The sequence below is a fragment of the Leptopilina boulardi genome, unplaced genomic scaffold, assembly GCF_019393585.1.
Source record: "Leptopilina boulardi isolate dan_hultmark-lab unplaced genomic scaffold, ZJU_Lbou_2.1 LbouV2_377, whole genome shotgun sequence".
Classification (NCBI taxonomy): Eukaryota; Metazoa; Arthropoda; class Insecta; order Hymenoptera; family Figitidae; genus Leptopilina; species Leptopilina boulardi.
Window position 1 is genome coordinate 1543015 of NW_026137948.1, and position 12553 is coordinate 1555567.

The 12553-nt window shown below is 31.0% G+C and overlaps 1 protein-coding gene across 1 annotated transcript in view; it reads left to right on the plus strand.

Moving 5' to 3' along the window:
* Nucleotides 1-12553, plus strand: part of LOC127287876 (ornithine aminotransferase, mitochondrial-like) — a 170416-nt gene that overhangs the window by 13937 nt on the left and 143926 nt on the right. The gene's annotated exons all lie outside the window — the stretch shown is intronic.

Genomic DNA, 12553 nt, shown 5'->3' on the forward strand with positions numbered 1-12553 from the left:
CCAGACTCTCACCGCGTGGAGGTAAACGTGAATTGGAGAGTCTCTTTTTTTTAATATTTTTTTTGTGATTTTAATATTTTTTATTGTTTTTGTGATTTACAATGTTTTTAATGTTTTTGTGATTTTAAATATTTTTTAATGTTTTTGTGATGTTTAATATTTTTCAATGTTTTTTAGTATTCTATGTTTTTCTTCTTGTAAAAAATTAACTTCTTATTTATAATGAAAATTTTCAAAACACTTTTGGCAAAAGGAAGCATTGCAGGTTGGGCAGTAAAAAAACGTTCTTGTGTTACATGCATCGTTAGAGCAACATTTTCTTTTTTGTGACTTTTCGGCTTTGTGACTTTGCATTTCACCAGTTTTTGATTTTGCCAAATAATTTCTGGCAATACTCATTGCAAATTCTTTAGATGCTTTCTTTTTTCCATCCTTTTCAACAGCATTTGAAAGAATTACAGCATTAGTAACAGACGATTGAATTAATCGCATTAGCACTGGCCAAGTACATTTTTTGCTTCTAAATGAATAAAAAATAATATATGAAGGATAGAATATAGCAAACAAATATTGTAAAAATTAATTGAATTTGCTTGAAACTTCATACTTGGTGGTTTCTGAGGTCGCTGATTAAGAATCTTAAGTTACATTTTAAAAATTCAAAATGACAGGTCCAAAATGGCGATAAATTTCCTGAAATTCCAGTCATTTTGCAAAAAGGCTTAATTTTTAAGAATCAGACAAATATTTTGGATCCGCCATTTTAAATTTTTAGAAACTGAGACCAGATTCCTAATCAGTGACCCCGAAAACCCCCGAGTACCCATTTTCAAGCGAAATGCATTACATTTTTAAAATGTCGTCCGCCATATTGGATCCGCCATTTTGAATTTTGGAAAACTGACACCGGATTCGTAATCAGCGACCCCGAAAACCCCCCAGTTCCCATTTTCAAGCGTATTGCATTACATTTTTAAAATGTCGTCCGCCATATTGGATCCGCCATTTTGAATTTTGGAAAACTGACACCGGATTCGTAATCAGCGACCCCAAAAACCCATATATTGTAAGAGTTATAAAATATCTTCACGTTATCAGAATTTTGTACACCCTACTAAGAATTTGCAATAAAAAATCTACTTTAGTCGCCATTTTTCGGCCGCCATTTTAAAATAAAATTTCAAAAATACTCTTACCTTGAAGCTTGACTATCCATGCCACGATATATGTATCAATAAAACATTCCTTTTCGGTAAAGTGCCCAAAAAAATTCATAAATCAAAAATAAAACTAAAAAAATCGTGTTTTTTATTAAAAAATTGCTTGCCATTTGTTTATTTATAAACATACATTAATTTTCAGTGCGGATTTGGAAAGAGCGATTCTTAAACTATAAGAAATGGGCATTGCAAAATTTTTCTCTTTAATTTTATCACAAAGAACAGGAGTGAAACTTCAAGAACAAATCGTGTACATTTGGTCCTTAATGGGTTAATGAGTTTTTCACCAAAAATATAAATTTTTTAAATATAAGCATTTTTAAACTATTGTTAATCTATTTGTATTCTTCAGAATCTTAAATATATAATATAGTTGAACGAGTCTTTTTTCTCTTCTTTTTTTAATTTTTAAACTAAATCGCCTCGGTTTTGCTAAAGTTGGGCGGGCGAGCTGTCAGCTGATCGAGGCTAGGAGCAGATACCAAGTACATTTCACGACACGCTTCGAGAGGTAGCCACGAGAGCGTGCTAACGCAGTCCGCTACATTAGACACAGTATACATATGCTATTAATGACATTTTGTTAATTAATATTAATTATTGAACGTACTTTCGGTTGGGTATACAGAAAAATTGTATAAAACACATGACCAGAAAGCTGATGCCCTGGCGGGCGAGATATATACAGGCAATCCCCGCAACCTGCATATTTCGCAACTTGACCATCCCCGCTACTTGACCATTTCGTATCCTCGCAAGCTGACTAAGAAAAGTGTCAGTTCTCGTACGCGAACAGTGCTGTATCTATACATAGTGTCCAGTGGTCAAATTTGAGTAGTGTCAATTTTATATAAATTTATTAAAACGAAAATATTTTTGAAAATTGAGTAGTTTGTCAACGAAAGTAAATATTTTTAATTAATTAAAAACATTTTATAATATTTCAAATTTTAATGTAAATATAAAAGTTCTAATTATTAATTACATAATTTTAATAAAAACATATTATTAAATAATTATTTATTTAGTTATTGATGTTTAACATTCAAAAAATAATTGATTCTATTTTTACTGATAGAAAATTATTTATAATACTATTCAGAAATAAAATATAAATAGAATTTATTTTTCGTCTATTTTGTTTTAATTTTTTATCAAGCTGATATAAGGAATATTCATTAACATTGTAATTATTAATTTTATATGAATTAAAATATAACTTCTATATTACAACGCAACGATATGTTACATCTGGTCATTTTTTCCGACTTTATTTTTTTTCTCTATATTTAATGTTTTCCACGTTTCTTATCTTTTTAAGAAAAAACAACATCTGTTTATTTAAAAAATCATGTTATTTCTTCTTATTCACCGACTCATAATGTATCTGTTTTTTCTCTTATTTCTTTTTTTAAGCAGATAATGAAGCGTGAAACCTTAGTGGTCAACATATACAGAATGCACTTTTTCTAAAAATCTAAGAAACTGAAACATCCGTAAGCAATAAAATTATAAAATACAACCATAAAATCTTTTCGGAACTCTACTAGTGCATCCTCCAGATGTCGATCGCTGGGGTCCTTTTCCTTTCATTTTCGTTTTTCTTAAGACAGGTCCGAGAGTCCCTGTCGCCTAGATTTCCTTCAGTTTGTAATAAAATTTGTCTAGGTTCCGAAAATATATGTTATACTAAAATTCACACACACTTATATAGTATGAATGAATGCATAAAATATTTTAGAAATAATATAAATTTTTAATAACAATTAACTTTAATAATTAATTTCATTATTATTATTATTATTAATAAATAATTAAATTTTTATTTTTCAACAATTTATATTAAATTTTAATAAAAACTAGTAATTGTCAAATTTTACATTCATTCAAAAAGTTATTCGAACACAAAAATTTCTCCATTCAAACTCATAAAGAGTCATTCAAAAGTTATTTTCAAGACTCAAATTCGTATACACCAACTCAAATCAAAATTCTAAAAGTTATTCATATATTCCAAATTCTAAATTTATTCAAATTTTATATTTTTAAATTCTCAAAAGTTCAGTGAATTTTCTACAATTATTACCGAATCATAAAATATCAAGGAAGGACGATTAATCCAATATATTTTGCATCTTCAGGGAAAATTATCTTTGATAAATAAAAAGTAAGTTTTAAAATTATAATTACTATATTTACTTTATTTCTTTTTGAAAACTTCTTTCACTTTTTAAAAAATCTTTCACAATTTCCCAATTCCAAAGAATACTGCCGTATTAAAGCTGGCGGTTATTCTTTAAAATTGTATTATTTTTACCTATGTGATTCCAAATTATTTCAACCTTTGATTCCAAAATTTGTTAACGTCACTTTATATAGTTGTGATTAACAAATTTTACTGCTTATTTTATGTATTCCCTTTATTTTTCAATTTTCTATAAGAAAATTCAATAGAGATTAAATAATCAAAATCAATTCCCAAGCTATTGGATGAGAATCCAGGCTTAAAATTGTAATTAAATTTTTATAACTATAATTTTAATTTAAAATATAAAAATTAAATTATTATTATTTGTTATAAAAATTTTAAAAATATTATTTATGTTACATTACGTAACAGATATAAATTATCATATTCATAATAATGTTGCGGAGAATATTGTTCTCTATGAACTATAGTCAAAGTATACAGTCCTGAAATCATTGGTTTTTAGTGGTGGGGGAAGATGGTCAGGTTGCGAGTTTGAAAAGGGGGGAAAATTCTGGAAAATAGTCAGGTTGTGGGGATTGCCTGTAGTGCCGAGGCGAAGACGAAGCCCTACTATACTATTTTTAATTGTAGGTAACTAATCTTTTCTTTGAATAACAAGCAGTAAACCACCCTTATTAAATGATTCAAAACAATAGGACCAACATTATTGAGGATCTGTTTTTGAGATTTGATTTTCTTTGAATAATAAAGCAATAAACCAGACGTATTGAATCACAAAGGAAAAACTTACATATATCCAGTTGCGTTGAAATTGAGAAAATTGAAAAAAACTGTTTGCTTTGAGAACTTTGATTTAAAATAAAATGAAAAAACAAATTTCACTTTTCTAATAAAAGTGCATGTGTAGATTCATATTTTCATAAAAAAGTTAATTATATGAACAAACTCTATGCAAAACTGGACATGCGTTGTCTACAGTTTGCAAATACGAAAGAAAAAGTTACAGATGGGGACTTGCGATCTTTGTTCCAAACGAGCCATCGAGCTCGGGCTGCCTGTCATGAACAAAAACTTACACAAATCCAGTGCCCGCGTGGTGAAAATCTGTTCTTTAAAAGAACCTTAAAATACAAATTTCTTTACAAAATTATTAATACTAAAACATGATTTTTTATTTTAATATAAATAAGTTTTGAATTTCTTTAACGAATAATAATTCTGATAGTTAATTTTAATTATACATTGAATTAAAAATAATCATATTTTTACATATCAATATTTTCAAATAATTTAGTTTTAATGTATGTGAATTTCTAAGTTCATTGCTGTAAATATTACGGTGTAAATTTTATTTCGTTTTAAATTATAATTTATTATTATATAATTATTTTATTTTTAAATATTGATCTGAATTTGGAAATTTTATCAAGAAAAAAATTTCAAAATTTTTCAAAGTTTGTAACTTTTTCTGAAAGCTTCAAAAAATTTGTGTTTCGCACATATTTTAATGTTGATTTAATTTAACTGTTATAAAAATTTGATAAGGGTATTTTTCTCCGTTTTAGAAATAATGAATTTGAAAAATTGTTTCTTAAAAAGGTTAATTCTCATAAAAAAAGAGAGAGATGTGGTATATTTTGTTAACTTCAACTCTTACCGATAAAATTTATTAATTTTGAAACGAAGCAAAATACTCTCATCAAATTTTCATGGCAGGTAAATAAATTATATTAGTATTAAAATATGTCTGAAACCCCAAATATTTTGGAGCTTCCAGGAAAAAGTTAAAAGCTTCAAAAAATTGTAAAATTATTTTACTGACAAAATCTTTAAATTTGAATTAACATCTAAAAATATAATAATAATATAATAATGATATAATAATTCCATAATTTTTTTATGTATCTCCGAATTGATCCGACAAACATCCAACGTTACCGAAGACGCACTAGCGTGGTGCCTCGGCGAAATTTCAGAGAGAAGAACTTACATATATACAGGGCATGGAGATGCGATGTCTTTATTTCTGACGCAAGGTTCTCACTCGACTACCGGTCAGAGTCGACAAGAACACAAATAACATTGTGTAAACTTTTCAACGTATTTCATACCTGCACTCGTTGACTCGTCAGATTTTCTGAGCACGCAAAGTATTATCTATAACTTTTTGTAAAGTATTTCTTCGTTTTCAACACTTTCTTCGATTTTTAATTATTGTTTTATTTAGTTCTTAATTAATAATTTCAATATTTGTTAACATAGTTAGATGCAGCTTTTCTTCCCGCGTCGATTGATACCAAAAACTCAATTTGGCAAAAATGGCGTTTATGTAAGTTTTTCCTTAGCACGTCAAAATAGTAGACTTGTAAAATATAAATTTAATTCTGATTTGTCCTTTCGGTCTGTTATGAAAAATCTCGCAAGGCATTGAGGATTTTTGCTGCATCATAAATACGTTGAGGACATCACTCACACATCACATCAATTTGAAGTCACCAAGGGAAGTGCTCCTGGTGTATATATTTGGATAAGAGTCCCAAAATATAAATCTTGATAAATCGTCCTTCTAACACTTTTATAAATTTCACCTTTAAAATTTGAAGTGAATATTAATAAATTGTGTTATTGTTAAATTCTGTCTCATTAATGGTGTTTCTCCTTATCCCCCCTCTCCGGGGAATTCCTGACCTGATTTAGTTTTTCCTAATTAGAATTATAAATATTAATTTTCGGGCAATTTTACTATTTTTTTGGTTTAGTTATTTTCCACAAAATAATTTGGCCTCTTGGCATAAATAATAATAATTAAAAATCCAGTTAACGTTGATAATATTATTATAAAAAATCTAAATTTAAAGTAAAAATTAATAACTAACATAAATTCATCGTTACAAATGGCAATAAATAAATAAAAACCAAATATAACGGGTATTTTACGTAAATTAATAATGAAATTAATTAATTATTGAAAATTTCATTAAATTCAATGAAATAAATAAAATACATATTACAGTATGTATATATGTGTCTGTATGTATGTCTAAATTTTTGTGCATAAGGATGACTTCAAGTAAAAGGGAATTCTGCCTCTGGTGAATGTTGGATTGACATTTTTTAACTAAGGTGTTACCAATATTTTTTTCGGGTCATTTATATCTTCAAAATTACGGAAATAATATTGGCCGAGCATAAAACGGCAGAATTTTTGTAAAAAGAACGATTTTGTGGCAGAAAACCGTCAAAATTCTGCCTTTTTTTACCTTGACAAATCTAACTGAATTGAAAACTTATAAACTTGAATATTACAAAATAGTAATTTATTATATTTTTATGATATGAACAGACAATAATATCAGATATTTTTGTATGCAAGTGGCACAGTAGAAAACTACAACAACAGGCAGAAATTGACTCTAAAAAATCAAATTCTGCTTTCGAACTTCTGCCACGGTATGAAAATCCAGTCTTTTCTAATAAAAGCTACGTAAGAATACTTTATTAACCTCCCACTGGACATAATAGAACACACTTTTCCTTTTTTCCAGTAAAATTTTCCATTACGAGGGCAAAAATCATCAGATGAAGCGTGGGACAGTAATGACATTTGGATATGAATTATGTTAGATTAAAGCATACAAGTATTTTACAATATATTTTGTCATCTTTGGGCAAAGATTTAGAATCAGACTTTTCTTTGGCCAAAGGTTTCGACTTAGATTTAACTTTGGGCTATTCGAAGGGATCATAATTTGGTTTTTCAAGATCGCACAGATTGCAAGGCGAGAAATCTTCAACATGAAGACAGCTACGTTTTCTCAAATATAAAGTATCTTTTTCGGATTTCCAAATCACTTGGTGGATCTTGAGGGTTCCAACCACAGCTTTTGATTCCTTGGGTAGAATTTTCTCAATTTCATCGATGTCTTCTGTGGTGATTTCGATGAGTTCTATAATCTCGTTTTCGACTTCATCAATGAATGATTTTACATCCACTATATCGACTCCATGAGCAACTTTGTTGTCGGCTTTGCATTTGAGAACAGCACCAAAGCTGTCTGATGGACCTTTGCCATGCCCGGTTTCTCAAAAATTCCAAACAGCAGTATTGAAACCAAATTCCTTAGCAAATTCAAACAAGAGAAAAAAGACAGACTTGTTTTTATATTGTCCTGTCGAACCATCAGGGGGTCGATTACGTAACTTTCCTACTTCCCACATCCCACATCTCACTTCCCACATTTTACATCCCACATCTCACTTCTTACATTTTACATCCCACTTCTCACTTCCCACATTTTACATACCACTTCCCACATCCAACATCTCACTTCCCACACTTTACATCCCACTTCTCACTGCCCACATTTTACATACCACTTCCCACATCGCACTTCCTACATCTCACTTCCCACATTTCACATCCCACATCTCACTTCCCATATTTCACATCCCACATCCCACTTCCCATAAATCACATGCCACTTTCCACATTTTACTTCCCACTTCTCACTACGCATCTTTCACATACCACAAATGTGGGAAGTGAGATGTGGAATGTGAAATATGGGAAGTGGGATGTGGTATGTGAAATATTGGAAGTGCGATGTGGTATGTGAAAGATGGGAAGTAGGATGTGGGAAGTGGGATATGAAAAATGGGAAGTGAGAAGTGGGATGTGAAATATGGAAAGTGGGATATGAAATATGGGAAGTGAGAAGTGAGATGTAAAATATGGGATGTGGGATGTGAAATATGGGATGTGGGAACTGGGGTGTGAAATATGGGAAGTGGGATGTGAAAGATGGGAAGTGGGAAAGTTACGTAATCGACCCCCAGTGAAAATGTTTAGATTTTCAATGCCCATCTCCTTAAATCTGGCGAATAATGGTTTAATATGAGCAAATACTGCAGATGCTGTGTGACGAACATCACTTGAAACACTACAAAATTTTTGGCATTTAACTTAATTTCTGTCTAAAATGTAATAAACGCATGTATGCAACGTCAATAACATTCGAGAACCTCCGTAATGCAGTGCCTGGATTTCAGTATTATACTTCGTGGCATAGTTCTCGGAAAATTCGCAATTGAGTATCGCAGATGCAGAGTCAAAATTTTGTTTGATTCTTTTTAAGTACTCGTGTTGATTGCTAATATTTAATTGATGTATGAGAAAATCGGGGATCGATTCATTCGTATCAGTCACAATTTGCTCTAGAGTCTTGGAAACTTTTTGCTTTGTCATAGCTTTGAAGGTATACTTTTCTCCCTTTTTATTGGTTCTCTCCTCTTCACATCTAAGCCATTGACAGTAAAAAGCTTCTGATTTCTTATCGTAATCTAAGGTTTGTAACTGCTTGACATTGCAGTTTTCGCATAAACCTAGCATGCATTTCTCTAATCGCTGACTATCGCATGTGGTGTTTTTCATGACTTCGTGCAAGTTTTTTGACTCAACGATTTTATGCTCTTTCAACTTATCTAATTTCAATTGCGCATTCAGATGTTTGACACATGCGCAAGTATCTCTCGCATTGCACTTGAGATGGACCACGTAAAAAGGCTTATAACTCGCGAAATTATTGTAACTGAGCTTTATTTTGTTAAGCTTCATGAACTATTGGTGCAAATTAGGCAAGGTATCTGTCATGTATCTCTTCAAGCGTTTCATTCGCTTGAAAGTTTTGAAATCTTTCTTATTTAGCGATTGAACAGTTATCTCATCATCGTGAAAAAAATCTGAAATGAGCTTTTGCAAATGACCTTTTTTGAATATATTGCGTTGCTGTTTTTTTAGCAAAATTCCGCGCTCATTTTTGTGATGAGTGTAACGTTTCAAAGATACTAGCTTTTTCAAATTACCGAGCTGCTTACATTTTTTCATACTTGGCCCTGCTATCGCCCGAGATATCAGTGTTTTCTCTTGAGATGAAGCTGCATTATAATTTTCTTTGATTTGCTTTAGCAGCGCGAATGAAAAGCTCAATTCTTTCCTAACCTCATCTGAACCCTCTGCCATTACTCGATCTGCTTCTCGATTCGGTGTAGGGGATCTTATTATTGTCCGCTGACGCTGCAACCGTTTTTTATATCTATCGGACTTTCGTTTCAAGTTGATCTGCTCACGGATTAACTGTCGATTTTCTTCTTTCAATGCAGCAATTTTTTTCGTTTGTCGTTTCAGATTTTGCCTTGATACATTCTTACCAACGATTCTTCCAGAACTTCTAGACGATTTGGACGATTCAGCAGCACCAGAGCCATTAGTCGCATCTAAGCCATCAACAACAACCGAGTCATCAACAGCATCTATTTTCTCCTCAGTTGATTGAGAATTCTTCGATTTTTCTCGACAATTGCGTTGGTTTTTCCGCCATTTCGATCGTTGGATGTTTTTTTCCTTATCAGTCATAACAGAGATAGATTTAAGAGATCCTCTCTCTTTTCTTATATGATAGTCACGCTGCGATTTCAATAAGAATTTTCGATGTAACTCCACATCTAAATAAATTTTTGCTCGTTGTTTTCGTTTTCTTTCTCTCTCATAATCTCTTTTTTCTTTCTAGGACTTGACATTTTTTTCATTTTGGTAAGTAAATGGGATTTTCCTTTGTTTACAACCAGGTTTCTATTTTTCTTTATCTTTAAAGATTGATCGTCATTAATAGTTTTTGAAGTCTCATTACTGATCCGTTTTTTGTCGTGATACCTTTTTCTCTCACGCAAACGTTTCAATTCTTTTTTCTCTTCTTCTTTTTTTAAACGTTTATTGCAGGCTTTGTTTCTGTCTTCTGTCAACTTTCGTCTCAATTGTGCAAATTTTTCTTCAAAATCTTGGAGAGAAAATTATAAAATCAATACACGGCGTCAATTAGTTTGCGAGGTTACATGAAGCTCATTTACATTTTGAATCATTTTTTAACTTGAAATTAGAAAACTTACCATATCTGCTTTTTGGCAATACTACATTACTATTTGTCAATAACAAAAACATTTTTATTACATTTGAAGAATGCAAAATATTCATGAACGACAACTATTTGTTGTGTACAAAACACTAACAAATGTGTCGTCTGCTCGAAGTTGCGAACCGATACGCGTTTTACGGGATGCGTGCGTCTATCGCTACAGGCTGCTGAAATTCATACGCGGTTAAATTTAAATAAAAAAATTTTAATATATTTGAGTTTCTGACAGCAGATAATGAAAAAGTAAAAAATATAAAAGAAATTTTTATCGAAAAAATAGGATATTTTAGGACGTCGTTAAAAATCTGTTAAATCAATAAAAATATTTTTTTTTATCTTCTGCAAAATCACACTCATTGCCCAATAATTATGGATAGATATGCACAGAATAACACATAAATTCGAACACATGCGTATAAATTTCACGTTCTGACAGTAATGACATTCTGCCGAAAATTGAATTTTATTCATTACATATGTGTTTTAAAATATTGTGGCCAAAGACATTCAAGAATGCCTTCAAATGCACTTTTAAATTCGTTATTTCTAACTAATTTCTACCATTTCCTGAAATCTGGGCAGACGTGACAGTAATGACAACAAAAGCTCGAAATATTCTGCCGTTTTTTCTACCTGCCTGTCAAATGCTAACGATAATCCGAAGGTGGCAAATTTCTTTTTTATTTTCGAGAATATGAATCAATATTATAGAAAATTCCACTCTGAAATACATATGTGAGATTAAAAATTTTAAAGATATTTCAGAAGTAGGCAGGTTCTTTCCCAAGATACAATTTACAAATCGGGCGACACCTGTCCGTGATTTTTTTTTGCATACAAAAATTGAAAAAAATTGTCAAAATGCGTCGGATTGTCCGACTTTAAGTGTAAACAAAACCGAGAAAATTTTTTTCCATGTTTCAGTAGACCATGTAAGAACAGTATAAACGTTTCAAGCTTACAGAAATATCCTGGGGACCGGGACAGTAATGACATTTCTGCCTACTTTTGCCTGTTTCTGCTAGGTTATCTCGTTTTCTGTTCTACCAATTTGTACCAAACTTGGAGGATTAATTAATTACACCACCAACTATCGAGAAAAAGCCTAACATTGGCAAAAACAAACCTAAAAGTCGATTTACGGAGCAGGGGACAGCAATATTCCCTTTTATTTGAAGTCACCCATAAATAATCTCAAGTTTGCTTTGACATCTTGTTCAGAAATGTAGGTTTATTGCAGTTTAATATATAAAATCAGACACAAGAGTTTCCAAAAATATCCACATAATTTTTTTATCACTTTTTAAAAAATTCGAAAATACATTTTTTAACCAAAAAATTTTTTACACAATAAATTAAATTTTTTAGTCCAAAAAAGTGATTAATGGTTTTTAAAATAATCAGCCTTCGGTGAGCAGCTGTTTCACTTTTGTGAATGGAAGTGGTATACCCTCTCTCTACCAGTCTTACCTCGAGTAAGACAGTGTGTCTGATTGTGAGTGACCTTCGCGGTCTTAATAAATTTTATTATTCTCATTAATGATTTTTTCACCAATAACATAAAATTGAACGATTAAACGAACTTACCTTAAGGGAAGTTCAATCGAAATTATGTAAGTACGTCTCGTCCGAATAGATCAAACCCTCCCTTACCCAAAAACTCTAATATATATAAATAAATTGCGATTTCACGTAAGGAAAAAGCGTAATGGCGATAGGCGAGGACCGGCACTGGCAAGAGGGGATAACATCCTGCGGTAACAAGGAGAACCATTTTAGCGCGCGTATCTTTAAAATTCTGTGGATTGAATCGAGCAACTGGCGTTACTACAAATTTGATTTAGAGGACGAGAAGACGTAACATAATTTTTAAATATAAACATTTTTGTCGATTTTGGAAATTTGTTAACTTAATATAATAGAAAATGTTTAGGTTTGAAATAAGAAATCGTGAATTTTTAAGTTGAAACAATTGATTTGAATGATATTTAAAATAAGGTACAACATTATAGGTTCGTAACCAAAAATATGAAAAACAACAATAAATAATAAAAAAGCAATTAAAATAGAACACAGACACACAAAAAAAAAGTTGTCTGTTTTTTGAACTAGACATAAATTTCCTATAGTATTTTGGCCCGCTGAAACCGAAT